This window comes from Equus caballus, chromosome X (assembly GCF_041296265.1).
Source record: "Equus caballus isolate H_3958 breed thoroughbred chromosome X, TB-T2T, whole genome shotgun sequence".
In the NCBI taxonomy this organism is placed as follows: domain Eukaryota; kingdom Metazoa; phylum Chordata; class Mammalia; order Perissodactyla; family Equidae; genus Equus; species Equus caballus.
In genome coordinates, this window is record NC_091715.1 from 8,147,295 (window position 1) to 8,175,264 (window position 27,970).

The 27,970-nt window shown below is 40.3% G+C and overlaps 1 protein-coding gene and 1 long non-coding RNA gene across 3 annotated transcripts in view; one reads left to right on the forward strand and one right to left on the reverse strand.

The window, feature by feature from the left end:
• ARHGAP6 (Rho GTPase activating protein 6) overlaps positions 1 to 27,970 on the reverse strand; it is a 462,138-nt gene that overhangs the window by 307,366 nt on the left and 126,802 nt on the right. The window lies entirely within an intron of this gene.
• LOC138921771 (uncharacterized) lies at positions 5,836 to 13,830 on the forward strand. Its single transcript, XR_011434658.1, has 2 exons — positions 5,836 to 6,060; positions 13,662 to 13,830. It is a non-coding gene; the product is annotated as an uncharacterized lncRNA (long non-coding RNA).

Below are 27,970 nucleotides of genomic sequence, written 5' to 3' on the forward strand. Positions count from 1 at the left end.
TATTACCCACCAGTAGGACTAAAATTACAAAGACTGGCAAGACCAAGTATGTGACAAGGATATAAAGTAATTGGAACACTTGTACATTGATAGAAAACCTTTTTGGCAGTTAAAGTTAAATAAACAGCTTTCCTATGACCCAGCAATTCCACTCCTAGTTTTATACCTGAGAGAAATTAATACACATGTCCATGAAAAGATTTGTATAAGAATGTTCAGAGAAGCTTTATTTACAACAGCCAAAGACTGGAAACTAGCCAAGCATCCATCAACAGGGGAATAGATAAACATTGTGGTGTGTTCACACAATGGAAAAGTACTCAGCAATAAAGGAACAAACGATGCTCACAACAACACGGACAAATCTCAAAATCACGCATTAAATGAAAGGCACATGAGAGTACATAGTATGATTCCACTTACATGGTTTGCAAAAACAGGCAACACTAATCTACGAGGATGGAAATCAGAAGGGTGGTTGCGTCTGGGCAGGGGAACTAACTGGAAGAGAGCACGAGGAAACTTTCTTTGTGATGAAGATGTTTTATATCTTAAACTGGCAATGGCTGTGTGTGTTTCTCAAAATTCATCAAGCTGTACACTTTAAAATTGGTGCATTTTACTGCATACAAATTATACCTTGACAAAAAATGAAAAGACAAAAATAAAATTCAAAGCCAGGGAGATTTGGGGGGGTGGAGAGTTCTTCAGAGCTTGTGTTCATTTGTACGCATTTTCTCATTTTCTTAGAGATTACAAAGATGCTACTTATCAAGAATATTCTTCACAGAAAAACAAAATTCCTCTGAGAGCAAAGTGACACAGAACTCTAGTCCTCTGAGGGCCCAAAGAAACAAAAACAAGAGCGTGCTGAGATTTTGAAGCCCCAAATCTTTTAACTCATAGAAGAAGGAATTCTAAATTGGGAACCCAAACATTTTCTGTTTCCTAGCAGAAACACTCATGCACGCAAAAGCTTCAGACAGGCAACGAGGCTATTAAAACGGTGATCTGGTTGTCACAGATGTCTTAAAATGCATTCGGAATCAACTTAGTGCCCACTTTAAACAAACGCGGCTTTCTCCCAGAGTTACTCATAACAACCAATGCACTCTGCGGTCACAGTTAATCTGAGTTGCGGGGTCCTGAGCTTGAGGGCCATGTGTGTCAGAAGATTTCTCATATGCCTTTGGACAAACAGTGCTTGCCACACAAGAAGCAATGCCTCACTCGTGGCGTTTTATTGTTGCTATCATGAAATATGAAGCTGCGCGACTACACAATCAACAAGGGTCCTTCCAAACAAGGGCATCACAGTCCAGCTCATTGCACCACAGCTCCAAAGACTCAGACAAAGAGATTTCATATTGGAGACACCTAGTTGCACACTCATTTCTGAGAGTGGCATCCCTCTGATCAATAGGTCATGGTATAAATTCAGTCACTTAGGAAGCATCTGCAGACATATAATTCTGATTATAGGCTGCTACTGTATCGCAGATGTAATCCAGAAATTCTCAAATTTAGAAGAACTCTATTCAAGGCCGGCTTCATGAGTGTAAAACCTGTGCACAGGGCTCCATGCTCAAAAGGGGTATGAACTTGGTTAAATGCTCAGCTGTCACCATCTGGAAATTCTAATAATTTTTTCGAAAGGAGCAGCAAGTTTTTATTTTGCACTGAGCCAAGTGCAATTTAACTCCAAATAGATCATAGACTTAAATGTGAGAGCTAAAACTATAAAACTGTTAGAAGAAAACAAAGAAGTAAATCTTCAGAACCTTGGGTTAGGCAAAGCCTTCCTAGATACAACACCAACAAAAGAAAAAGCACAAGCAACAAAAGAAAAAATAGATAAATTGGACTTCAACAGAATTTAAAATTGCACACCATCAAGAAAGTGAAAAGATAATCCAAAGAAGGCGATAAAAATATTTGTACATCATGTATCTGATAAAGAACTTGTACCCAAATATAAAGAATTCTTGCAATGCTATATTAAAAAGACAAATATCCAATTAAAAAATGTACAAAGGATCTAATAGACATTTGTTCAAAGAAGATATACAAATGGTCAATAAGCACATGAAAAAGTTCTACCATTAGCCATCAGGGAAATGCAAATCAAAATCGCAATGAGATACCACATCATCCCCACTAGTAGGGCGATAATCAAAAAGACAGATAATAACAAGTGTCAGCAAGAATGTGGGAAAATTCACTCATACACTGCTAATGGGAATGTAAAATGGTGCAGTCACTTTGGAAAATGGTTTGGTAGTTCCTCAAAATGTTAAACATAGAGTTATCATATGACTTAGCAATTCCACTCCTAGGTATCTACCCAAGAGAAATAAAAACATACATCCACACAAAAACTTGTACGTGAATGTTAATAGCAGCATTATTCATAATAGCCCCAAAGTGAAAATAACACAAATATCCATCAACTGATGAATATATAAGTAAGTTGTGGTATAGATAATGAAATGCTATTCAGTAACAAAAAGAATGAAGTACTGATACATGCTACAATATAGATAAACCTTGAAAATATTGTGCTAAATGAAAGAATCCAGAAACAAAAAAATCACATACTGCATGATTTCATTTATACGATATATCCAGAATAGGCAAGTCCAACAAGACAGAAAGTACATTAGTGGTCGTTGAGCACTGGAAGAAGGGGTGGGGGAATGGGGAGTAATGGCTAGCGGGTATGGGATTTCTTTTTGGTGTGATAAAAATGTTCTCATTAATTGTGGAGATGGTTGTATCATTTTGTGAATATACTAAGAGTCATTTAATTGTACAATTTAAATGGGTGAATTTTAGGGTGTGTAAAATCCATCTCAATAAAGCTGTTTCTTAAAAAGTAATGTTTAGAGGCCAGCCCCATGGCCAAGTGGTTAAGTTCGTGCGCTCTGCTTCAGCAGCCCAGGGTTCACCGGTTCACATCCTTGGCGCAGACCTAGGCACTGCTCATCAAGCCATGCTGTGGTGACATCCCACATAAAGGAACCAGAACGACTTACAACTAGGATATAGAACTATGTACTGGGGCTTTGGAGAGAAAGAAAAAAAAAAAAGGAAAACTGGCAACAAATTTTACCTCAGGGACAATCTTAAAAAAAAAAAAAAACAATGAAAGTTTTAGCATGTTAGCTGCTTTTTTTCTTCCAATCTCTTTTAGTTGAATGAACCAAGATACCCAGAAAGAACTCAGCAATACATACACTATAACCCAAGCCCAAAGTCCCTCTCCCACTAAATGAACAGACATGCGAATCATCTAGTCTCTTAGATGACATTGGAGTCCCATGATGCTGCCTCCTGTATCTTTGCCCCCAGCTGTAGTTCCCTTAGCCACCAAAAGCTCACTACTGTCCTTTCTAACATAGGGTTGGCACATCTAAGGGAGATGACAAGCAACACTTTTTTCTTATTTTTTGATTTACTTTATTCAAACAACTCAAAATTCAGCTGCTCTTTTAGGCCATGATAGTATTAACAACCAAAATCGTTTGGAAAAATCATCTGAAGACTGTACAACATATCCAAGGTTAACTGCATCCGGTCTTCAGAAACACAAACTACTAGGATGTCCCCTGGAGTGTCATTATTTACAGAGGATTTTTCCCTCTGCCTCTAATATTTTCGTGGCTGTGCTGACTGGAGGCTTTCAGAATAGAGGCTACTATGGAATGCTGGAGAATTCCTTCCCCAGGGTCCTTCATGGCTCTATTACTCTATTCCATTCTCATGAGCTTCTCTTAAGGACAGTAATCATTTTTTCTCACACATGCACATCCACGCACAATCACATCAGGCCTTAAAAGTCCAAGTCCATTATGATGAGTTTGGGGAAGGACACCAAAGCTAAAGAAGGAAGGGACGGGAGACTGTAGGAGGTAGCAGCAATGCTTAAAGCGTTGTGATGGAAACAGTCCAAGTGGCGGGACTGTGGTGAGAGGAGTAGAAACTAATCAGCCTGCAGCGCAGGGATTCAGTGGTGGAAGGATAAGCTGAGTGCACCGAAGGTCAGCAATACCGAGCATTTCCATAGGGGAGTCCCTGGAAAAAGAAGGCATTCCAAGTACGGTTGTAAGATAAAACACAGGACACCTAGTTAAATTTGAACTTTAGATAAAGGAAACATACTTTTGTAGTATAAGTATATCCCACATATTGCACGGGATATATTTATAACAAAAATTATTTGTTTTCTGAAATTCAAATTTATTTGTTAAATCTGGCAAATTCCCAGCGAATTCCAAGGGAAGAAAACCTCAGCTCAGGTAAGTCCAGGTAAGTGTGACTGGGGAGGGGAGACTCTGAATACAGCCACAGTATACTTCTTCTGGCACAGGAGAGACAAGACACAAATACCAAATTAGCTGACTAATAAAGAATAGAAGAGTTGTTGCACTAAATCTGACAAATTCCCATGAAGTTCCTAGAGTTCCACCACTTGGAGGACATTTTCCCCAGTATAGCAGGTGAAAAACTTTCCAGAGTCCCAGGAGGCCGGTGTTCTAACTCAGTGGTTCTCAAGTGGTGGCAATTTTGACAAGGTTTGACAAGGGGGACATCTGCCACAACGGGGGCGGGGGGTAGTACTGGTATCAAGTGGGTAGAGGCCAGCAATGCTGCTAAAAAGTCTAGTTCACAGAACAACGCCCTACAATGAAGAATGATCTGGACCCAAATGTCAATAGTGTTTGAGGTTGAGAAACCCTACTTTCAGCTAAAGAGAGTCAGAGGAGCCTGAATCAAGAAGAGAGGAGCCGCACTAGAAGTATCACTGACAGCTGGAGTACCCCAGCAGTAGCTGGATTAAAAGATGAGAATCAGGTTGACTCCACACAGTATCTGCACAGCCAACATTCCTGTTCTCTTGTAAGACCCCCTCCTGGAGGCACCCTAATGAGTTGGGGGAATGTGCAGAGGGGGTGTCCTGAGATGCTGACCTCTCAGCACTCACCTTTCTGTTGAGGCCACCCTCTCATGCCTACATTGTCCTAGTTTGCTTGGTGACCACTGAGCACTGCCCACCTACTCCCTGGCTCTGAGGTGCAGACTTCATGCAGGTCTGGACTCTCACGGACCCTGTGGCAGATGCCCTCAGGGCTCTGCTCATACCCCCTCCAATGCCTTTCCCAGTGTTGTGCTCAGTAGCTCTAAAGTGTTCTTACTCCAAATAGCCAGTCTTGTGTCTCCTGTTTGAAGGACTCTGCCTGCACACATGAAGAGCATGAAGTGCCTGGAAATTTACATTCCCTCCCCACAGAGTTGAGGGGGCAACCCTGATGGGGACAGCAACGCAGGGTGGGATCTGCCACTGTTCCCAGTCGTCCTCTGTGCGGTTGAGCTTAAGTTACTCCCCTGGAGGAGACTTTATGGTAACTTGAAACCTTGGGGGGCCTCCTTCTCTTCTTCCCTTACCACTTTTTCCTGAGAGTACTTCCTGATCAACCTCTTTCATATTAATCCTTGTCTCAGAATCTGCGCCTGGGGAACACAACCAAACGCAGAACTCTTCTGCTGTCCTTAACAGGTCTAAGGGACGGACATGTGATCCAAAACAGCTGTGGTAGACACTGGCCATCACCTTACCAACAGCCATCTGCACATGTGCCCCCTCCTGCCCTTCCCACAGAACCTGAGATGTGTTCAGGGAAAGCTGTCCCTTCCCTTAGCCTCAGAGGCTGAGTCATGACTGTTCAAAGCCACTCAAGATAACCTCATCGTTCTGTGCCAGTGACTTGTCACAGAATGGACATGTGACTCAGTTCTGGCCAATGGGATATAAAGAGAAGTCTGCTGAGGTTTTACAGAGTAGAGATCTAGTCCCAAAAATAAGAGCGTTGTGGAAAGAAAGACCCCTTTACTATTCTTCCTTCCTCCCTATGACACTGACATGAAGAAGCGATGCTCAGGGCAGCAACAGCCATCTGCAACTACGAGCATAAACTCAAGAGATTCACAATACGCTGCCCAGTCCTGATTTCATGAGTCACCAAATCAACCCAAGAACCTCCTACCTTCAGACTTCTAGAGGTAAGATAATCAAATATTTTCCTTTCACTTAAGCCACTGCTGATTACTCTCTTGCTTAGCAATGAAAATATCCCAAGATGAAGCCCGATTATTGCCCGCCCATGAAATTGGTTAAGAAACTGGATGCTGTAATAGAGAAGGTTCCACCTTCTTTGGGACCATGAGCTGTAAGCTTGGATGTTTCTGTTGGCCAGTGATCATCTTCCACGACTATAGGAAGAAAGACATCTGCAGTGGGAGAAAACAAACCCATCAGAGAAGGAAACAGAGCTGAGAGACTGTGCCTATAATGAATTCTTGTGGTGACACTGGCTCCGACTCCCTTATCTGTAAAATGGGAATAATAACTCCAACCATACTGCTATAGTAGGTATACCATACACATATACACCATATATATATACCATATATGTACCATTCAGGACTGCTATAGAATGATTCAAACTAACACTTGCAAAGTGTCTGGTTCTACTTCTCTTAAATTTGAAAATCTCGGAGAATAAAGTATTCCAGCCTTATTTGCAAAGAAGCTTAACGCTGTTATTTGACAGTGTTTGGGTTGCATTCTAGAAGTCAATGTGCCTGAGCTTGAAAACTGGCTTCCCTTGAAAAAGACTTTGGCATCTGATCCAAGTTTGCCTTGGTTCGTGCAGCAGCTGTGCTCAGAGACGGCAAGAGTGGGCCGGGGCGGGGGGGGGGGGGGGCAGGGGGAGAAGGAAGGGGAGGAGAGAGTGAAAGGAAGGAAGGACCAAAGAGGGGAAAAAATATATATATACTTTATTGGAGTTGCAAAAAACTTCCTGGAGCTTTCATTCATCGAGGATCTGTTGAGACTCACTCCGTTAAAAAAAAAAAGCTACAATTTTACTGACTGCTTCCTGTCATAAAAACTCTCTTTAGCATTTCATTTTCAATGTTACATTTAACATCCAAAAAAAAAAAAGACTGTCAAGTAGGGGCTTTAATTATTCCTATTTTACATTTGAGAAAACAGAAGCTCAGAAAGGTTATGTAAATTGCCCAAAGTCACACACCTAGGTGGGTAAGCCAGGATTCAGCTCAGGTGTGCCTAAGTCCATAGTCCTGCTCTTAGCCATTCTTACACCAAATGCCACTGAAGGCCAATTACCAAAAATGAGAAGATACATAACACATCACTCAGAGTGTCATGAGCGAGCCAGTGTAATTAACTCAATTGTGTACACTTGAGATCCTTAACATAAATACAATAAAACAAAATGAAATGCAACACCTCCCTGTCTGAAAGTTCACAGCCTATGGTGGAGACAGAATGTAAATACATCATTTCAAGGCATGAAAGTTGTTCTAATAAACTTGCTGGAGAACCACCGGAAATTTCATCAAGAAAATGTTCACTACAGGATGAGTGAGGATTTATCAGGGAAAGGTCTTAGAATAGAAGGGGGATGGAAGAAATAAGCCTTCCAGAAGGCATGCAAGGCACAAGGTATTTCAAGAGAGGTGAGCAGTTAAACGCATTAGAAGTAAAATTGTAGGAAATGCCATTTAACATCCAAAAATATTCTGAGCCTATGTAATGTTAGTCTCCTTTCTCAGCCCCTGAGGCAGTTCTTCGTCATGAAATAAATATTATTTTTAAATTCCTATCCACCTTTTCTTTCTTCTACACACATAAGCAAAATAAACTTTGGAATTGCACAGCATTTTTAGTATTTTTATGTGACTTTTTTAGGTAATCAGTTACAACAAATGCTAAATGAAAATATAATTTTATAAATTGTGATGCCTGTTCACACACATTGCTCATTTTCCCTGTGATGATTTCAGGTGGGGGCAGTGAGCACGGCTGCTACATATCCCCAGTTCATAGGTTCGAGAGGAAGAGATTTTCCTACAAGAACCCATCTAGCTGGTGAAAGGATGAGAGTACTGTCTCCTGACCCCCAGATGCATCTACATGTCTTACTGCTCCTTCTCTCCAACTAATTATTCACACACCAATCACATAAGCGGTCCTTAATTCTTTCTACTTTAAGAAGTAGCTTTACTGAGTAGATATCTTATTTGATAATATTTTGATTCTGAGACAGAAGCAGCAGTTGAATTTGATCTCCACACATTGAAATCAGCATTAGGCATACTATTAAGCCTGCACAGGGGATGGGAGCAGGAGAAATCTGGGAGGCACGAAATGTGAGCCCAACACAAACACACGAGCCACCTCCTAATAAGGAAAAATGATGTTTTGGCCATTCTCTTGCAAGAAAAAAAAGGCTGGGTTACAGTGACCTGAAAATAAACTTGCCCAGACATCATGCTAGGTCAGGTAGGAAACCCAAAACAATCACAGGGTTGCCATGGATGAATTCTACACCAAAAGCCAAAAGAAATTTTTAAGGGTATTAGGATTTATTTTTCGGGGGTGAACAAACTTTAGGTTTCCTTGTATTCACTATTTACTCATTCACTCACTTATTCGTTCAATGGATTAATCTTTGAGTGCCTCTTATAGGACAGGCACTCTTCTAAGTCTTGATAAGATACCAGTGAAGATACCAGGTTCAGAGGGGGAAATGGACAACGAAAAAGTAAATCACCTATAATTTTACATGATGAGAAGTGCATGAATAGCTTCCTTTCCTTCTTCCTTCTTCGCTTCCTTCCTTCCTTCTTTCCTTCTTTCTTTCTCTCTCCCTCTCTGTCTCTCACTCCCTCTCTCTCCCTCCCTCCCTCTCTCTCTTTCTTTCTTATCCAATCTAAGAGCCATGAGGTGAGCTGTGCACAGTAGGTATCAGCACAGGGTAGGATAAGGGTGGCAACCCAGCAGAGTATATCAGAGCACAGTAGGATGAGCAGAGCATTTGCTCAAGGTGGCCTGCTGCTAGACGTTAGAAACCAAGTGGTACAAGGAAGGCATTCACAAGGGCGGGGAGGGGGAAGCAATGAGGCTGGCCTGGTATGGGCTTGTAGAGCCTGAGAGGGATGAATAGGGTATCCATGTGCCATATGGGGGGAAGTGGCAGTGGCAGCAGCTTGGTATAGGGTTTTGGACACTAAGGCAGTGAGAGGCAGGCCAGTGTGGAATGTAAGAACCCAAGAGAAGTGAGAAAGGCATCCACGTAGAGGTGTAGGGGTCAGTGGTGACAACAGGAGATTGGGTACCTATAGGGGAGATTGATCCACTATAGTTATATTGATGGTAGGAGAACCAAATTCCTTACTGTCAGAGAAGTGAAGGAAGGGAGAAAACTAGAATTATCCATGTGGCATTGGATTGGAATTAGAGACACAGGTGTAAATTCATGGTTTTCAATATATAAAAATAGATATAGAAGTAAACACATACGGAGATATAAGTAGGTACATATATATAGATACATATATATATTCCCCTAGATATCGCTACTGAACAGGTCTAGGAGTATGACACTTAATAGCAGTGAGTAGACTTCGTGTCAAGATCTTGGTTTCTAAATACCATTTCATACTAAACAGAACCAGTGACTGATACGAATGCTAGAACAGCAAAAGTACAAGCTGATTCTGGAACATCTTGTTGGGTCAGAAAGCAAGGAAGTGCTCAAAGAATGATGGGGACATACCGGAAGGACACGCAAAGCATCTTGAAGGAGCTCCCACTGTAGGTTTGCCAGATTCAGCAAACAAAAATAGAGAACACCCGGTTAAATTTGAATTTCAGATAAACAGTGAATAATTTAAGTATGTCATACAAAATTAAGTATGTCTACGCAGTACTTCAGACATACTTATACTAAAATATTATTCATTGTTTATCTGAAGTTCAAATTTAGCTGATTTTCCTGTATCTTATCCGGCAACCCTATCCCACTGCTAAATGTGGAACTTTTTGAGCATCAAAATAAATTAAAGTAATGGATTATAATCCACTGAATAAAATAGGAATCCCTAAGTCCACAGTGATATAAACAAACAAACAGGAAGCGTAGAAAACTTTTCCCTATGGCGGAATACCAAATAACATTTGTAGAAGGAGTGATGGAAACAGAAAGTTATCATCTGGCAATTATCATAGTAATAATTTAGCCAAGAAATATCAACGAATGCTGAAACTAGTGGGTAAAAGTTTGGTGAGGAATGGGATATTTACACATCCTAAAATGTGATATTCCTGACAAAAACAAATAACCTGAACCTACTCATGATGAACCATCAGACAAACACAAATTTAGGGACATTCTACAAAGCAACTCTACTGTACTCTTCAAAAATATCAAGGTCCTGCAAGTCAAAAAAGACTTAGTAATTGTTCCAGATTGGAAGAGACTAAAGAGAGATGACAAGCAAATCCAACTCATGAGGCTGGACTGTATCCTTTGGATACAAAGGAGATTATTGGGACAGTTGGTAAAATTTGCATAGGGCCTAGAGACTAAATGGAAGCAACACATCTGTTAATTTCCTGATTTTAATGGTTGATTGTGGTCATTGCCTGTAGAAATTACCCACTAAAGTACTAAGAGTAATGGGGTATCATGGTGGCAACTTACTCTCAAATGGTTTAGGAAAAAAGTTCTTTGTACTATCTCTGCAATCATTTTTAAGTTTGAATTTACTTAAAGCAAATTTTTAAAAAATATTACCACCTTTAAAAATAACAAAGGGAAGAAAAGCTTTATTTTTTTAAATAGTAAAGTAGTTCATCACACAGATCTATCAACAGTGTACACTTTCTATACCTCTTTGTCCAGCTCAACCTAGTGCTAGGCATTTTATCAGATGCAAAGTGTATGGCACAGTTCTTACGTGCAACGATCTTATGATCTAGAGAGGATCTAGGGCTTATATAGGGCAAGAGAAAACTATTAATGTTAGACAATTTATGAGAAGTGCTAAATGAGTCACACACTCAACATACACAAAATTGGGTAAATTCTTTGAGCTAGTCTTTGCTGTCAGCCTGTCCAAGAAAGATCGATTTCTACTGAAGAGTATAGGCAAAGAGAAAGAAAAAAGAACTTGGAACTAGACAAGGAAGAATCTTAGATGCTCAAACAATAGCAATCCACCACAGGCTTCAAAAGAGAGAAGCTCTAATTAGCTGCTGGGTCCCAAATAGGAGATGACTGTGTCAAGCCAGGTGTATGAAAACAAGAGACTCAACTAGTGTGAGTAATGGCAGAAGGAACAGATTGGAAAGCATGGAGGCTACCAGAATTTTAAATAAAAAAGAAACAACTTTGGGCTTCTTTATTCTAGAGCACAGGTCTGGCAAATGTTTTCTATAAAGAGCTAGGCAGTGAATATTTTCAGCTTTGCAGGTCAGATAGTTTCTGTAGCAACTACCCAACTCTGCCATTGTAATGCTAGAGCAACCATAGACCATAGTTAAACAAACAGGCATAGTTGTGCTCCAACAAACTTTTATTTAAAATAACAGACATGTGTATCAAATTTGGTCCACAAGCCTACAATTTGCTGACCCCTGGTTAAGAGAAGTCCAAGACAACTGTTTGGTGGTGACTTTGGGTGACTTGAAGAATGATCACACTGCTGAAATGGGTAGAAAAGCCAGGAGGAGGTATTCAACATAACAACCTCAGTTTCATTTTACCCATTTTGTGTTTGAATGCTAAAAGTAGGACTAAATGGAATTAAGAGATCAGTGACTTGACCAGAGAAAAGAGAAGATCATGGAGACAGGCAGAGGGATGCGTTTTGTAGAGGTGTTGGAAATGCAAGGTAAAAGGTGATCAGCAAGCAGGTGAGAGCTCAGATAATGTGTGGACCAGACAGACGGGGATTTGAAACCAGACAGGCATCAGAGGGGCACTGGAGGTGAAATGAAAATAAGGCATTAAGTTAAACCATAAAATCAGTGTGCCAGACACAACCTCAGATGATCCCTAATGGGTCACATACTTATATAACCCACTCCTCTTGAGTGTGGGCAGAATCTGGGACCTACTTTGAACCAATTGAATGTGACAAAGGTGATCGGATGGTACTCCCACGATTGTGTTCCATTATGTGAAACTGCATCTTAACAGACTGGAGCAACAGACTCTCCCTTGCTGGCTTTGAAGAAGTAAGCTGCCATGTTAGAGGCCTGTGAGAGAGGTTGTGAAAGGGCCATGTGGCAAGGAATATGGGTGGACTCCAGAAGCTGAGAGTAGCACCTGGCCAACCACCAGCAAGAAAACAGGGACCTCAGTCCTACAACCACAGGAAACTGAATTCTGCCAACAACCACGTGAGTTGGAAGAGGACTCTGAGGTCCAGAAAGGAATACAGCTCAGCTGACACCTTGATTGCAGCCTTGTGCCACCCTGAGCAGAGGACCCAGTTAAGCCGTACATGGACTCCTGACCCAGGGAAACCGTAAGCTAATAAATGCGTGTTGTTTTAAGCCTCTTTGTGGTAATTTGTTATGCAGCAATAGGAAACTAATACAGACGATTTGGAACAAGGTGTCCTAGATGGTGGTGTTGTTTCAGATGCAACTGGTGTCCAGGTCTGTTTCTTTTTGCCAATTTATGGCTGTTCATAGTCTTTGGAGGACCCAAGCTTAGAAAAGCCTCAGGTATTACTAGCTTTTTACATTTTCTTCTTGCTTTTCAAATAATTGGTGGGAGGTGGAAGGAAACCATACCAAAATTGTTTTACTTAAGCTTGAATTTGCCTTTATTGTAGACAATGACTCATTTATAGCATATCAATATTAAGGTATCAGACAGGAACCCTATCAATTTTTCAAAAAGAAGAATATTTAATATTGAAATTGTAACGCCAAAGAAGAACAGTGAAGGGTGGGAATGAAGCAGTCAAGGTCAGAATTGAAATGGGCACCCTGTTATTCTTCAGCCATCCTAGCCTCTTCTGAGGTATGTCAACAGTGTAAAAGCAAGCCAGAAACAGACTTCAGAGGAATTTAGACTTGTCTCCAGCTCTTGGAAAATAGAATACAATGTTCTGTGTATCATCTTAATTACCCTTGTTACCTAACAATGCAATAATAAACAGAACAAGTGAACAATTCTTTAATATATGATTTTGGAGAATTACAAACCAAACATTCTATATCAGAACGCAATCTTTATACTAGAAAAGAATGGCTGAAAAAAGGAAATCCTAGCCAGTCTTTCAAAAAGCACTAATATATATTGGCCAAGTCCTGTATGTGCTGAGCATTCAATAAACAGTTAGACTGAAGGGCTCAAAACAGCAACTTCATGGGGAAAGATTATACATTTGCCTCCTGAGAGTCAAGAATACATAATCCATGCATTCAGGTTAATATAGTACTTTTAAAAAGAGGTATCCTTATATGTATTAACATGGACAATGTTCAAGGCAAAGTACGTTTTTTGTATAATGTGATCCTATTTATTTTGAAAGACGGAGACAAAGAGAAGAGAGAGACTGACTACAAAATTATTAGGTAGCTATCCACCAAAATCTGTTCTCCACTATCTTTCATATAACAGAATTGTAGCTAGGCATGTGGCTGCTCAGCTACACTTTGATTCCAGGCCCACGTTACAGTTCTGTATGACCATGCAACTAAGTTCTTGCCCAAGTGTGTCCTTTAGGTCATGGCATGTGCCTTCTTCATACTGTGTTTCACTCTTTCTCACTAGATGGAATGGTGATCACCAGTGACCTGGAGGACCGCGTGCTGAAGATGGCAAAGCCACAGTCATCCTGGGTCCTCAAAGGACTGAATGCCTGGAGCAGAGCTGCCCACCAACCTGGACTACACCCATCAGGCCTTGACGCGAAGGAGAAATAAATGTCATTATTCCTTAAGCCACTGAATTATGGGGGTCTCATTACAGCTTAGCAAACCCTAACTTATCTGTACATCATAAAACAGAAAGTATATCACACAATATATGTGTCTATATATGCACTGAAATTGTTGGCAAAGATATTCAACAAACTGGTAACAGTAGTTATTTCTGGGGAGTCGACATGGTGATGAGGAATGGGAATTACTGGGTGGATTAAAGATTAATATATGTGAATTCCCTGGTCTAGAGCCTGGTCTAAAGCTCAGACTCAGTCATGGGAACTAGGCGTAGCCACTCTGATGCTCCTGACCAACACTTTGAATCTATGGAGAGGGGTATAGGGTCATAGAGCAATGAGAGATTATTCATGGTGGCGAAAGTAGCACTCTGTCCAGCAGGAATGGTTGCAAGTGTCCATAGATGCAGCTTCCTTACCTGTCTATTCCTTGATGTGATCATGTTTGTGCTGTCAACTACTAATGGCTTGCTGTATGGAGAAGAGAGTCAGATTCCTGAGGGTGTTGGCAGAGGGTTCAGCTGCAGGGTCCAGATGTAATAGCAAGAAGAGTTGCTCAACAGAGATAAATGAGACAAAGATGTGGGCAAATATGGAAAAGCCTGGGCTCTACATTCAAACATAAAAAATATTTAATAGAAATTCATATCAAATTGACAAGAAAGGGCTGCGTAAGATTTCCCATACAAAACTAGATTCCATTTTTTAAATTAAATCAGGATTTCTCAACCTCAGCAATATGTACCTTTGAGGTCAGATCATTTTTTGTTGCAGGGATGGTGGCATCCTGTGCATTGTAGAATGTTTATCAGCATCCCTGGGATCTATCTACTAGATGCCAGAAGCACATCCTTCCTCCTATTGTGGCAACTAAAAATGTCTCCAGACACTGCCAGATGTCCTCTGGGGGACAAATCCTCCCCTCTCACCCAGGATGAGAACCACTGCATTAAGTGAACTAATAGAAATCACTGTTTTCCCTCTAATGTGTTTTCTTTCAAAATCCACAAAATGGTCAGACCATTTGGGACATAACTGAGCACTGGCTCAGGAGACTAATGTGCCTGGACATGCTTTAAAAACCTGTGGCTGACACAATACTGAGCAGTACAGTAATTAAGGGAGATTACAGAAGCAGGATTTAGAAGGTTGTGGCAAATGGGCCTAATAAATATGACTCTGTTCGAAAGAGATAAATAGAGCTTATTCACTTGAGTCCAGACCACCAACAGCAAATTATAGGATGGAGAGAGATATGGTTTAGCTTCTGCAAGTGTGAAAAGAAGTTCTGCAAGAGCAAACTGCAACATGACTACCAAAAGGAGTGGTATTTTTGGAGTCATTTTATACAAACTTCTGGCGGTCAGACAGGTTGGCTAGTCAGGTTGGCTGGCTGTAGGTTCACCTGGAGGAGATAGTCCCCAGGCTTTGAGAGACTCCAAGGAGGTCTGGAAGCCTCATATCCAATTATTATTAATTTATTTAGTAAACATTGGAATAAAAATAATCATAACAATAATAGGGAACTTTCGGCAGCTTCAGAACCTGTGTTTGTATTTGTTTGTACAATAACATTTGAGCCAAGTAAAAACTCAATGACATCACAGCACACTATATGAATAAATGTCTCAGGCAAGGAGAACAGATAAAAGAGGCAGAGAATTCAACCATCATGTGATATAGGGGAGGACAGACACCTGCCTCTGATAGAGCCTGTCCCTTAGTAATTGGCGCCTGTGGTAGATGCTTATTGCCTCCTCAAGGTCAAGTCCCCAACTCCTGCCTCCAGCTTGCTTTTTCTTGCTGGCAGAGACTTGCCTCTTACTAAGGGCAAAAATGCCAGATACTCATACTTACTTTCCCAGACACCTTTGCAATGTAAATATGGGCACATGACCCAGTGCTGACAAATGAGCCCTGAGGGAAGTCTGCCAGGAGACTTCTGGGAAAGACTTTCTCTAAAAATAACCAAGGTGCAAATGCCCTCTTTCATTCACTGAGTGTGTCCTAAGAGGCCCATGTGGCAAGGAACTAAGGGTGGCCTCTGGCCAACTGCCAGCAAGAAACTGAGGCCCTCAGTCAAACATCCCTTGAGGAACTGAATTCTGCCAACAACCAGGGTGAACTTATAAATGGATCCTTCTCCAGCTGAGCCTTCAGATAAGACCCGAGCTTAGACTGCCACCTTGATTGCAGTCTCATAAAAGACCCTGAAGTAGAGGAATCGGCTAAGCTGTGTCTGGACTCCTGACTCACAGAAACCGTGAGATAATAAACATGTATTATTTTAAGCCACTAAGTTAGTGGTAATTTGTTACATAGTAATAGATAAATAATACAATGTCTATGTGTGATAAAAAAATATCCTTACTGTTTAAGCAACTTTCAGTCATGTATTCTGTTACATGCAGCCTGGCTGATACACAGGGAGATTTCTTGCGCAGATCCTTTTTGTACTCATAATATTTCATAGCATAATAATAAGCTACCGCTTATTATAAGATTTATCACGTTATATCTGCTATAAGACAAAAAAAGCTACTGTGCTGACTTTATATTCAAATGAGATTCACAGAATTGTCAAGTGTTCTTCATTAGCATTGACATTTGAGAGTGACTGATTTTGGTTAAATGCAATCTGATTATCTTGAACTAGTAAAAAATTATTATACTTATTAATACCATTTTTACAGCATTCTTACGCAAACAGACATCCTGTACCTTTGTGTTATTGAAATGAAAGCACAGAATTGGATCGAAGTCCAGTTGGGTGTCAGGGTCGAAAAACCATAAGACCTAATTCAAGACCTGTCTGTATTCTCCCTGCTTCGAGATCTTAGGCTACTCATTTCACCTCTCTGAACTTCAACTTCATCCTAACCATAGTGGGATAACACTCACCTCTGTGAGTAAATGGCAAAAAGTAAACCAAAGCTTGATTATATTGAAACATTCGGTGGGGGGGGGGGGGGAGGAATTTTTAAAAGAAAAATATACTGTCCCAGTTCTCAAAGACTATTTTGTTGCTATTAAAATAAAAGTACACACACATAGAAAAGGTGACCCCAATTATTTCTGGCCATGGTTTTAAGTCACTTGGTAAAAGGGCACATTCTGGAAGCATTTTAAAATGAACATACTTAGCTGCATTTGCTCAGGGTCTCTAGCAACTTCTGATAAAGATTTTAAGAACCAGGGGCACCCATCAACTGAATTATATCCAGGAAAGCACTTGTCCCTTTCCCTGTCCCAGTAACTAAAATAACATCCTGGAATGAGATATTTCTGTTGTCGTAATATTTTCTGGCTGTGTCTACGGGATGCCAAAACAAGTGAAAACTAAAACATTCCAGCAAAGCAGGTACTTGGCACTTTAAGAATTGGTTGTTTTATTGACTTAATCTTTTCTCCCCCTAATGCATTGAGTCAAGCTGACTTTTCTGTGTAGACATAACCTTGGTGTTTATAGTTGAATTTGCGGTCATTCATCTTTAGTCAGTCACGCGTTTGATCTGAAAATATTTGTGAAGTTTACATTTATGAAAATGTTTTCTTGACTTCATCAAGCAGAGTTTTTCTTCCTTCTAAACACATCATAAGACTCTCTTTTTCTATTAATTCATTTATCTTCAGAATAGTAGTCCTGTGCTTCTCCACTCCTTTCCTTTCTTAAACAAAATGGCGTCTCCTCATTCTCCTTCTGGATGTCCCTTCAGGGCCCTCCAAGACTCACAGACTCTCCGAATTTTTTTCCAGTAATTCCTCTCCAGAGAGCAAAGGTTTCTCTGACTTTTAGGTATTTATAAAATGACCTGTTTTCTCATATCTCTTTGCTATCCTGGGATCCAGGTTCCCTGACCTCTGGTTCCCAGTGTTAATGTTCTTCTTTCTGATCCATCTCATTCTTACTGCCTGAAGAGACCCTCATCCCAGCCTCTGCCAGGCACTGCTGGATGCAAACGGGAAGTGGAAGGAGCCGCATGGAGGTCTGCCCCTGGACAAAGGCCATCTTTACATTCTGAGGCAACTGGCTTTGCCAAGTGTGACTTCAGTTGGAAACAATCTAGAAGCGGGAAGACTTACTGAGCTATATTTTTTCAGTTTTGTGTGTGTGCACACCAGCTTTCTGCTCAAAGACTGATTCAGACCTAGGTCAGTGTGGATTGTTTTGTTTATTTGTTTAATTTTCTCATTGGAAGAGCAACACTGTTTTCCAACAAATTATAGGAGGATATCTGAAGAAGGGAGAAAATTGCCTTGTCATATGTAAAAACTTTCCTGTATGTGATTTTATAAAATGAAAAAACTTGAAAGGGCATTAAAAGTCACCTGGCCTACCTTTTCTTCTTTTTATTGAGATAATAAATATTTATTGGGCAATTTCTTTCTTTGGAAGGTACTTCCCAAGATGCTCCATCATCTTTGTCATTGTCAACCTGCCTCATCTGTGGGGGTTCCTTCTCCTTGTCTGTGTGCCCCCCCACCACCTAACTAGCCTACTATACTGTACCCCCCGAGAATAAAATATCCTTTTCCCAAGAACATGTTTAAAACTTTTCAATAAATCCCACAGCTTAAGATTCAGAAGCAAAGAGAAGCATTTTTTTCAAGACGAAATTATATACCATTGTATACCATTTATAAAAATCATATAAAATAATCAAGTCATTTTTGGTGTGCATGGCATTTACAGAACCTCAAGTTGGGCTCAACACTTAATCACAATGACAACTCTCTCCTGTAAGCCTAAATTCTAATACAAAGTATACAATGATGTCAACAGGAAAATACACAATACCATAATATGATACATGATACCCACCAGAACACTCACAAGAATAGTTAATGTGAAACAGTACAATACAAGTGGTGGCAAAGTAGTGAAACTCTTGGAAATCTGATACAGGAGTTAGAAAACTTTTCATACAAAGGACCAGATAGTAAATATATTTTTAAATTATTTTATTAAGGTCATATTGGATTACAACATTGTGTACATTTCAAGTGCCCATCACTACGTGTCAGTTTCTGTATAGACCGCACCATGTTCACCACCAACAGTCCAGTTTTTAACCATCACCATATACATGTGCCCCTTTACCCCTTTTGCCCTCCCCCTTCTCCTCTGGTAACCACTAATCTGTTTTCCTTGGGCCATGCAGTCTCTTTCACAACTACTCAGCTCTGCCCTTGCCACACAAAAACAGACAGACAATACATAAAAAATGACTAAGTTGTGTTCCAATAAAATTTTACTTACAAAAACAAGTCTTTGGGCCATAGTTTGAAGATTCCTGCTTTAATATATTGTCAGTGATAATGTAAGTTTGTACAAGCAGGTTGGAAAATTAACACTGAATAAATAAATAAATAAATATATACACTAAGCCTCAGCAATTGCATTTCTAGGTATATACACATGGCAGTACATAAATGTGTTCACTAAAAAATATGTGCAAGAATAGACATAAAAGCACAACTTTTAATAGTCAAAAATGAAATAAGTCCAATGTTCATCAATAGTAGAACAAATAAAGAAATTGTGATATATTGACACAATGGAATACTACACAGCAATGAAAATGAATGGATTATAATTACATGTTACAACCTGGATGAATATTACAAAAATAATATTAAAATTAGACACAAAATATGTGATTACATTTATATAAAGTGCAAAAGTAATCTATGTGGTTTGAAGTTGGGACAGTGGTTACCTTTGGCGGATGGGAGTAGATAATGCCTGGAAGAGGGAGTGTGAGGGGTTTCTGGGGTTCTATTCCTGGTGATGCTCTACTTCTTGATTGGGTGCTGGTTACATGGGTGGGTCCACTTTGTGAAAATGAAGCCAGGTGTGCACTAGGATTCATATACTTTTCTGTGTGTATTTTATATGTCAATAAAATGCTTATGAATAAAACTTGTGAAGGCTTCTTCAGTAACCCATACAGTTTAAATTTCACTTCCTCACTAAACCTTTCCTTGCAGCCCTGACAGAATTGATCAATTCCTGCTCTGAGTTCTCATGGCACACTGCACATTCCTCTACTATGTGTACTAATTCATGATTATTTATGTATCTTCTTGCAAGGCTAGACTCTGCTGCTTAAGGACAAGGAGCACATTTTAATAACATTTGTGTGCCCAAAGACTAACACATTGGATGATCCAAAATAGACCAGAAATAAATGCTACTTAAAGAGCTCAAGCAAGCACTTTGAGTGCTTATCAAATAATTCCACCATGAATTGATTACTCTTTAGCCCTTGCCAAAAATTCATTGAAGTCATCTGATAATCCAGAGGGAGAGTCTCAGGGTCTGATGGAAATGTCAGTCATCTCTCTCTCTTGGGTCTTCAGAGACTCTACTCCTTACTAGTTAGATCACAAACAAGGACAACACCCAGATCATATTAGTTCAGCTCCTCAAAGAAATGTCTTTAATTTTACAAGATCTAATATTATACCCTCTCTTACTTTTTGGTAAAGGGTTGAGACCAGAAATATCCATTTGTACACACACACACACACACACACACACACACACACACACATCTGTGTCTTTTGCAAAACCACAGTTAAAAATGTGTCTATTTATTACACAATGTCCTATATATATAAAGTCCTGCAAGATGCGTTTCTCTTTGAATTCAGGGCAGGAAAAAAAAGGTGGTCTTTGCTGACTAACTTATATATTAAAGGTTGCTTCAGGGAACCTAAGAACTATGCTTTTTCTTTTTTTTCATTTGTTAGAAAATTTCCAACTCAATCAAATGTTCGACCCTAATGATCAAGTCATATCAGGACCACAATGACATCTATGCTTCTGCTCCTTTTATTTTGTTTCAGTTCTACTTTTCTTTGTAATTGCTCTTTTTTTATGACGTTTAATTTGTCAAGCCTCCTTGAAAAGCAGGTAGAGCATAAATCTTAAATCAGGGTTTCTCAATCTTACTACTATTTACATTTTGGGCTAGATAATTAGTTGTTGTGGGCCTGTCCTGTGCATTGTAGGATGTTAAGCAGCATCCCTGACCTCTATCCACTAGATGACAATAGCACTCCCACCCCAACTGTGACAACCAAAAATGTCTCCAGACATTGCCAGAAATCCCCTGTTGGGCAAAATCTCCACCAGTTAAGAACAACCGTCTTAAATATATAAATAAATATTCTAGAACTCTTTTAAGTCCTTGTATCTAAACTTGCTCACCAAGCTGCTGTTAAACAAGGTGCAATCCAAAGTATTGATTAAAACCCAACCATATCTTTCACCCCCATTTAAGTGCTATACAAGTATCTTTATCCAAAAGAGGAAAACACATACACATCCATTGGCTTACTTAGCCAGGAGACACAAGGCTGAAGAGCGATTCAGTAAAGGCCAGTGAATGGGGGATGGCGGTTTCACGCCTTTCCTGAAGGTAAACACACAGGGAAAAAATGAATTGGAAGTGGTTAACAGCCACAGACAATGCTAGAAAGATATTTCAGACACCTCACTGGGAAAGTCCTAATGGGAAGAGTATACCAAGAGTTAGTGGGTGCTCCTTTTCATACTTGTCCCTAACCCAGATAAATTAAGACATCCGGAGGAAGCTTGGATTTTTTTTCAAAGGAGAAAATGACTGAGAGGTCTGTATGGATTTTATTCAAGAAACATGGAAGTTTCCCTGAAATTTTCCCCCAAAGAGCAACCTATGAGGGAAAGAGTAATGACAAGCCTCTCAATAAGAACACTACCCACCAGTGTAGTGCATTCCACTCCCACCTACAAGCTCCCATTTAGCTAAACAGGTTAGGTTGCATTACTCTCATTTTATACTTGGGTAAGTCAAACATGTAAATAGCAGAGTCATGAACTTGAGAAGACCGAAGAGCTTGAGTGGGGAATACATTAATTCTATGCAACCTCCAAAACCCCAATCCAATGCCTCTTCCTCTCATAATTCTCCCCTGATTTCCCCCAACCCTCAGTTGGAAGTATCCAGTTCCCCTCTTTAGCCCATGTCTTTGCCTCTTTTATCAGCATTGTCTGTGTGTGAGCTTTTTCTCCCTACTCTATCATGATGTGTTATAATCAACTCTGTTTTCTCCACTGTTTTTACCAAGCACAGAGTCTTACAGGACTCAAAAATATTTGTCTAATTAAGCCCGATCTATTAATATACTTCTGAACCCCTCCTGGTCATTCAGTAGTGAAAGCTGAGTAATAAAATTCTTATCCTAAAGCAGAGAGGATTTCCTGAGAAATATCTGGAGGTTTGTGACTCAGTGACCCTCTACAAAGGAACATGAATGTTTATGCTCAGGAAGAGGAAGCTGATGACTGCCCTTTGCAGAGTGAATTCCTTGCCTACCCTCTCCAAGAAGTGACCTTAGGGTGGCATGTGGGATGCACATGGCCACACAGCCTTTAAGCAGTTACTAGAGGGCACACTCAAGTGTGAAGGATTCTACATCTCACTGTACACATCTTTAAAACTAGGGATATCTGTTCAGTTGAGAGGGACACTTCTCTTGGGCTTCTGCTATTTTCATAGCATGGAAATTTGCTTTTGTGTCTTTAAAATACACAGCACAATTATTTCTAATACACACTTTCACTTACACGAATTCTCAATCCTTCAGAGTGCCCATGAGTCAGGGATTTTAATCACCATTTTGTAGGTGAGAAAATGAGGCTCACAAAGGTTGAGGACCTTCCTTAAGTCACTCACACACTTAACGACAGAGCAGACCATCTGACTCTCAGTCTAAGGCAGTGGGTCTCAGCTGGGAGCGACTGTGTCCTTCAGGGGACATGGGGCAATGTGTGGAAGCAGTTTTGGTTGCCACAACTGGTATATGAGGAAGGAGTGCTATTGGTATCTAGTTGATAGAGGGCAGGGATGCTGTGAAATCTCCTATAGAAGGCAGCCCTACAACAAGGACTTATCTGGCCCTGAGTGTCAATAGCATTGATGTTGAGCAACCTTGGTCTAGATCTGTCTTTTTCTCTCCCTCTCTCTCTCACACATACACACACACCTACATACACTCATAATTTGGATGCAGCATGAACATCTGTATCATCTAAGCCATCTGGGACACAATGCATTATACCACTGCAACCACAGCCTATAGAGTCACCTGGAAGACCCACAAATCCAGAGTAAGTCTTGAGGCTACATGACCCCCCAGCCAATGCTGGCCACCAAATGAAGCAGGGAGTACGGAATGAATAGGGGTGTTAACCAATGATTCTCTAAAAGGTCCTCAGATCAAATTCTTTCCCTCTATGATAATGGCCACCACTTTTCCAGTCTTCAAATCTTTGAATATGTGGAGTCAGGTTAGGAATATTTCTCTGCCAAGAGCAGCTATAAAGGTGTCATAAGACAATCTCAATGAATTAAAAATTATTTCCCTCTGTGTTCAATGCTCAGCACTGAAATCATCTTGGAACAATACTTCAAGCTTCTAAGAACCAACATCTCTTTACATTTTCCCTCATTTTTCACTTTTCTTCCCTCTTAAAATATTTGGGATCATTTATTCTTTGCCTCTCATTTAAATAAGACCCTTTATTTAAAACCATAACCAATGAGACCTAACAGCACTGCCCAACATGTTTTTAGAATCACAAAAGATCTTTCTTTTCTAGTCCTGGAATAAACCAGTATACAGATCTAGTCCAACTGCTTCTAGACTGATGCAGAAGCAGAGCCCTGGGAAGGGAGATGACTTGCTGGTTCAAGGGCATCCAGTGGCAAAGCTACAGCTGAGACACAGACATCTATGCTACCCACTCTCTACCTCTCCCTTGCCTCTCTCATGGTCTCACCATTCCTGTCTTCATGGGAGAAATAACAAAGGTTTTCACAGAATCTCCCTACCCCATATACAAGTTGCCAAACAAACTCCAAATGCCCTCCCCCTATTTTTCTTCTAATTTTGATTGTATGGATGAATGCATTTCCTAGCTCTCTACGCTTACTTTTATTCTATTTATCAAACACTGAGATCATGCTCATTGTGTGTCAGACACTGTTGTAAGTGCTTTACAAATATTAATTAATTTAATTCGAATAACGATCTTATGAGGTAGATGTGACTATTTCCCTCTTTTTACAGACCAGGCACAGAGAGTCTGGGTAACTTGCTAACATCACATAGCCAGTGAGAAAGAAAGCAGGGATCTAACTACCCTGGGCTCTGGCTCCAAGTTTCCCCTCTCAACCCCGAGACTGCCTCTCCTGAAGCTTTTATTACTAAACATATCCCAAAAGTCTTACCATAGTTGTAGCTGTAAATATTATCTAGATCAAAAAGCAAAGTATGCTTTCTGCAGGGTTTGTTCTGAGTGTGACAAACCCAGTATTACATTCATGAAGGTATTCATTAATACCTTCATGTATTTAATTATGAGAATGATAGGGGGAATGTTGCCTGTCCTCTATGCGTGCTCACGGATAGAATGAGAGCAAGCTCTCTGATATCTCTTCTTATAAGATCAAGTCCCAACCTTATGACCTCCTCTAACCTTAATTAGTTCCTTACTCCAAATATAGCTACACTACAAGTTAGGGCTTCAACATACGAATTTGGCAGAGACACATATATTCAGTCCATAACAAGCTCCTCAAAGACTCATGTCATCTTAACCAGCTAAAGAAATTAAAATTTGAGATTTGGGTACCTAGTTACCATGAAGGGTTGGAGGTAGAAAAAAGGGGGAGAGCCCGGGGGCTCAAGAACAATGTTTTTTGGTCCATTATATAGCCTGTATCCAGATGATAAAAAATAACTTCTTGGAATTTTATCTCAAATTCTATACAGAATTCCAGTTTTGTGCTTTTTGTGGCACCTCGAAATCACACAATTTCCAAGTTGGGAGTGATTTTTATTTCAGATGCAAACACTGAGGTCTTGCAAAGCCAAGTGGCCCTACCAGCCTGGTTGGTGGACTGTGCACATTCTCAGTCCTCCATGATGTTCTGCTGTAGGGAGATGACTGTTCATTGATTTATTATTTTCTAAATTCAGGGTGTATGCTAGAAAAAAAGTGGTATTGTTTTGAGAAATGTTCTATTCAGGAATTCAAAGTCATAAGTCTAAAATCCAGAAGGTTATCAGAAAAGAAATCCAGAAAATGAGAAAGGTTAAAAAAACATAAGACACTTTGTCCTGTGTTAAAAGTTGCATCAACAAATGGTGAAGTGGAAGGAATGTGGCTAAAGGCAAAAAAAAGCTATGTGAAACAGTCCTCGGTCAATGACGTGGGTACAGCCATTGTAAGAAAAGGTCCAGTGGTTTCATAGGCTCCACTTCCAGGAATAAACTCCTCTCACCTCCTGTGTGTGGAACAAGAGGATCTCTTGGGTAACAGGGAACCTTCAGACGCTAAATAAAAGCTATTCACAGACAGCAGTTGATGGTTTGAAATTCTCTCACAGAAAATATTTGGTTGACCTTTAGTGTATCAGATTAGGCAGTGGAATGCCCAAAGACATGTAATGTGTACTTTCCAGTAAAAGAGATATTGAACAAGGGCAAAATTATAAATGGCATTTTCTTGCAAATGACTAAGAGTAATAGTCATAGGAAGCTATTTTCTACAGAAAAAAATCTAAGATGCATTATTTATTCCCTTCTTGTCTGTCTTGAAGAACGTTGGAGGAAAAATAAGGTAGAGATCATTACATTCTTCAATAAATGAAAGGGAAGGTGAGTGTAGTAGATTGTGTTAAAGGCCCCAGTTCTTCACAGTTCCCTGAATTCAGACTGTATTGAGTTCCACTCACTAAAGAGTATATTTTCTTGCCTGTTGATTTTGGATTCCACCATGTGACTTGCTCTGGCCAACAGAACGTTAGCCTGTGCGGTGCAACTAATGTGCTTGCTCTTTTGTGCATGTACCACAGCCATGAAAAGAGGCTCCCCCAGGAGTTGCTGCCACTCAGCCTGAGGCCTAGAATGAACACACACATGAGGATGTTATCCTCCACCTGGTGAGAAGTCAAGATTGGCTGGATTTAGAGCCTGAAGTAAAGTCACCAGGCCTAAGCTTATATTGGCCCACTGCACCCCCACCCCACTCCCCAAATCCACACACCAACCTGAAGTCTAGCAAGTGATAATGATGGTCCTTTTAAGCCAGGAGGCCCCAAACGATGGCCTGCAGACCAAATCCAGCTGCCACCTAATTTACCCACCAGCCAGCTACTAATGGATTTTACATTTTTAAAGGGTAGGAAAAAGAATCATAAGAAGAAGATTTTGTGACACACAAAAATTACATGAAATTCAAATCTCAGTGTCCATAAATGAAGTTTGATTGGAACACAGCCACTCTCATTCATTAATCCAATGGCTGAATTGGATAGTTGTGATAGAGACCATATGGCCCACAAAGCTGAAAATATTTACTATCTGGCTCTTTCCAGAAAAAGTTTTTTGACCCTGCTTGAAGCCACTGAGTTTCAAAGTGGTTTACTATGTAGCAATATGCAAGTGATTTTTACCTCTGACAACAAACTAGTAAATAATTAGTAGTAAGTATATCACAGGAAATGAACGTATTTAAAGTAACACAAAAGCAGAAGAACCAGAGCATCTGCTGGAATTGTACACAAGCCTCACTCTGCCTTATACTGTCAGGGATTCTTAAGTAAATGGACTACTTGCCCTGTGCTTCTGTGGATTACCTTGTGTCCAAATGTAGTGACTAAAATAGAGAAAGCACACTATGCAATGCTTGCAATTCCAGAAGAAAATGGCACCTGCCTCCTTACATTGTTTTAGACTTGTCACTAGGCAATACTGCTCTCAGAGAAGAGACTGAAATAGGTGGATGAGAGTTCCTTCCCTAACCCATGAGAGGAGAGGAACCAGGCCTTACACGTCCTCTCAATTACTCTCAGTGCCTTGCACAAACAGTAAGTACTTGATAAACTTGTGCTGATTGGAGACATATCTTTGAAGACAACATGGTCTTACGGGAAGTGCATGGGATTGAGAGTCAAGAGGCCAGGCTTCTATGCTTGATCCTACAACTAAGTGGTGGGAGTCACTGAACCTATTATTATTATGTTCCATTGCCAAACATCCTAACCAGTCCACCCTGCTGGTGGGTTAGAGAAGTGTGAAGGTGGGAACCCCCAGGCCAGCTAGGTGGGACCTGGGAAAGCCAGAGCCCCCAAGGTTAGTCTGCCCAACCACAAGCCGCCTTGTCCTTTTACCCTAGCACACCACAAAATTACAATTATTCTCTCTATATACCATGACATGAAAATGTTTAAGATACATTTGGAGCACGTTGAGTCAGGATTTAACATATAAGGAAATTAGTTTAGTCTGAGCTATCTATTTTTAAAATGCAGGGAATATATTAGGCCTTTTTAATTAATTCCTCACTAATCAAGAGTAATAAAAATGGCCTTGAAATTATTCCAAGAATCTCCTTAATTACCCTGGAGATCAGGATGCTCAGAAGTGAACAAATTAAATTTAATGTTCTCTCTCTCCACGTGATGTAGTAACCTCCTTCCAGACTGTGATGGATTGATTTTATTTGATGGTGCCAATTAATAGACTCTCCATAGCCAACCCTTTGAAATGCGACTTTGCAACTACTCCTATCAAGAGTTGGGTCTATTTCCCCACCCTGAATATGGGCTGGTCCTGTACAATGCTTTCGCTAATAGGCAGTGGCAGAAGTGATAGGACTTCAGTTTTAAGCCTAGACCTTACGAGGTCTTGAATGCTTTCACTCTCTCTCATGGGTCCTTGCCCACACCATGAGAAAAGCCCAGGAGAGTCTAATGGAAGATCAAAAACCATACAGAAAGGAGCCCAGTTTTCTCACCATGACCACCCTAGACCAGCCAACTTCCAAACATAGGAGAGAGGCAGTCAAGAGCAGCAGAGCCACTTCTAGGACCCACAGCTAACTACGTATGCACGAGACAGCCCAGGCAAGACCAGAAGGACCACTCAGCTGACTCACGGGTATGTAACCAATAATAAATATTTATTGTTTGAAGTCACTGAAGTTTGGGGTCATTTCTTATGCATCAATAGCTGATCATAGATATATCAGCATCAAGTTTCTTCCATTCTAATGAAAGGGAAAATTATTCTTTTCCTCATTTCT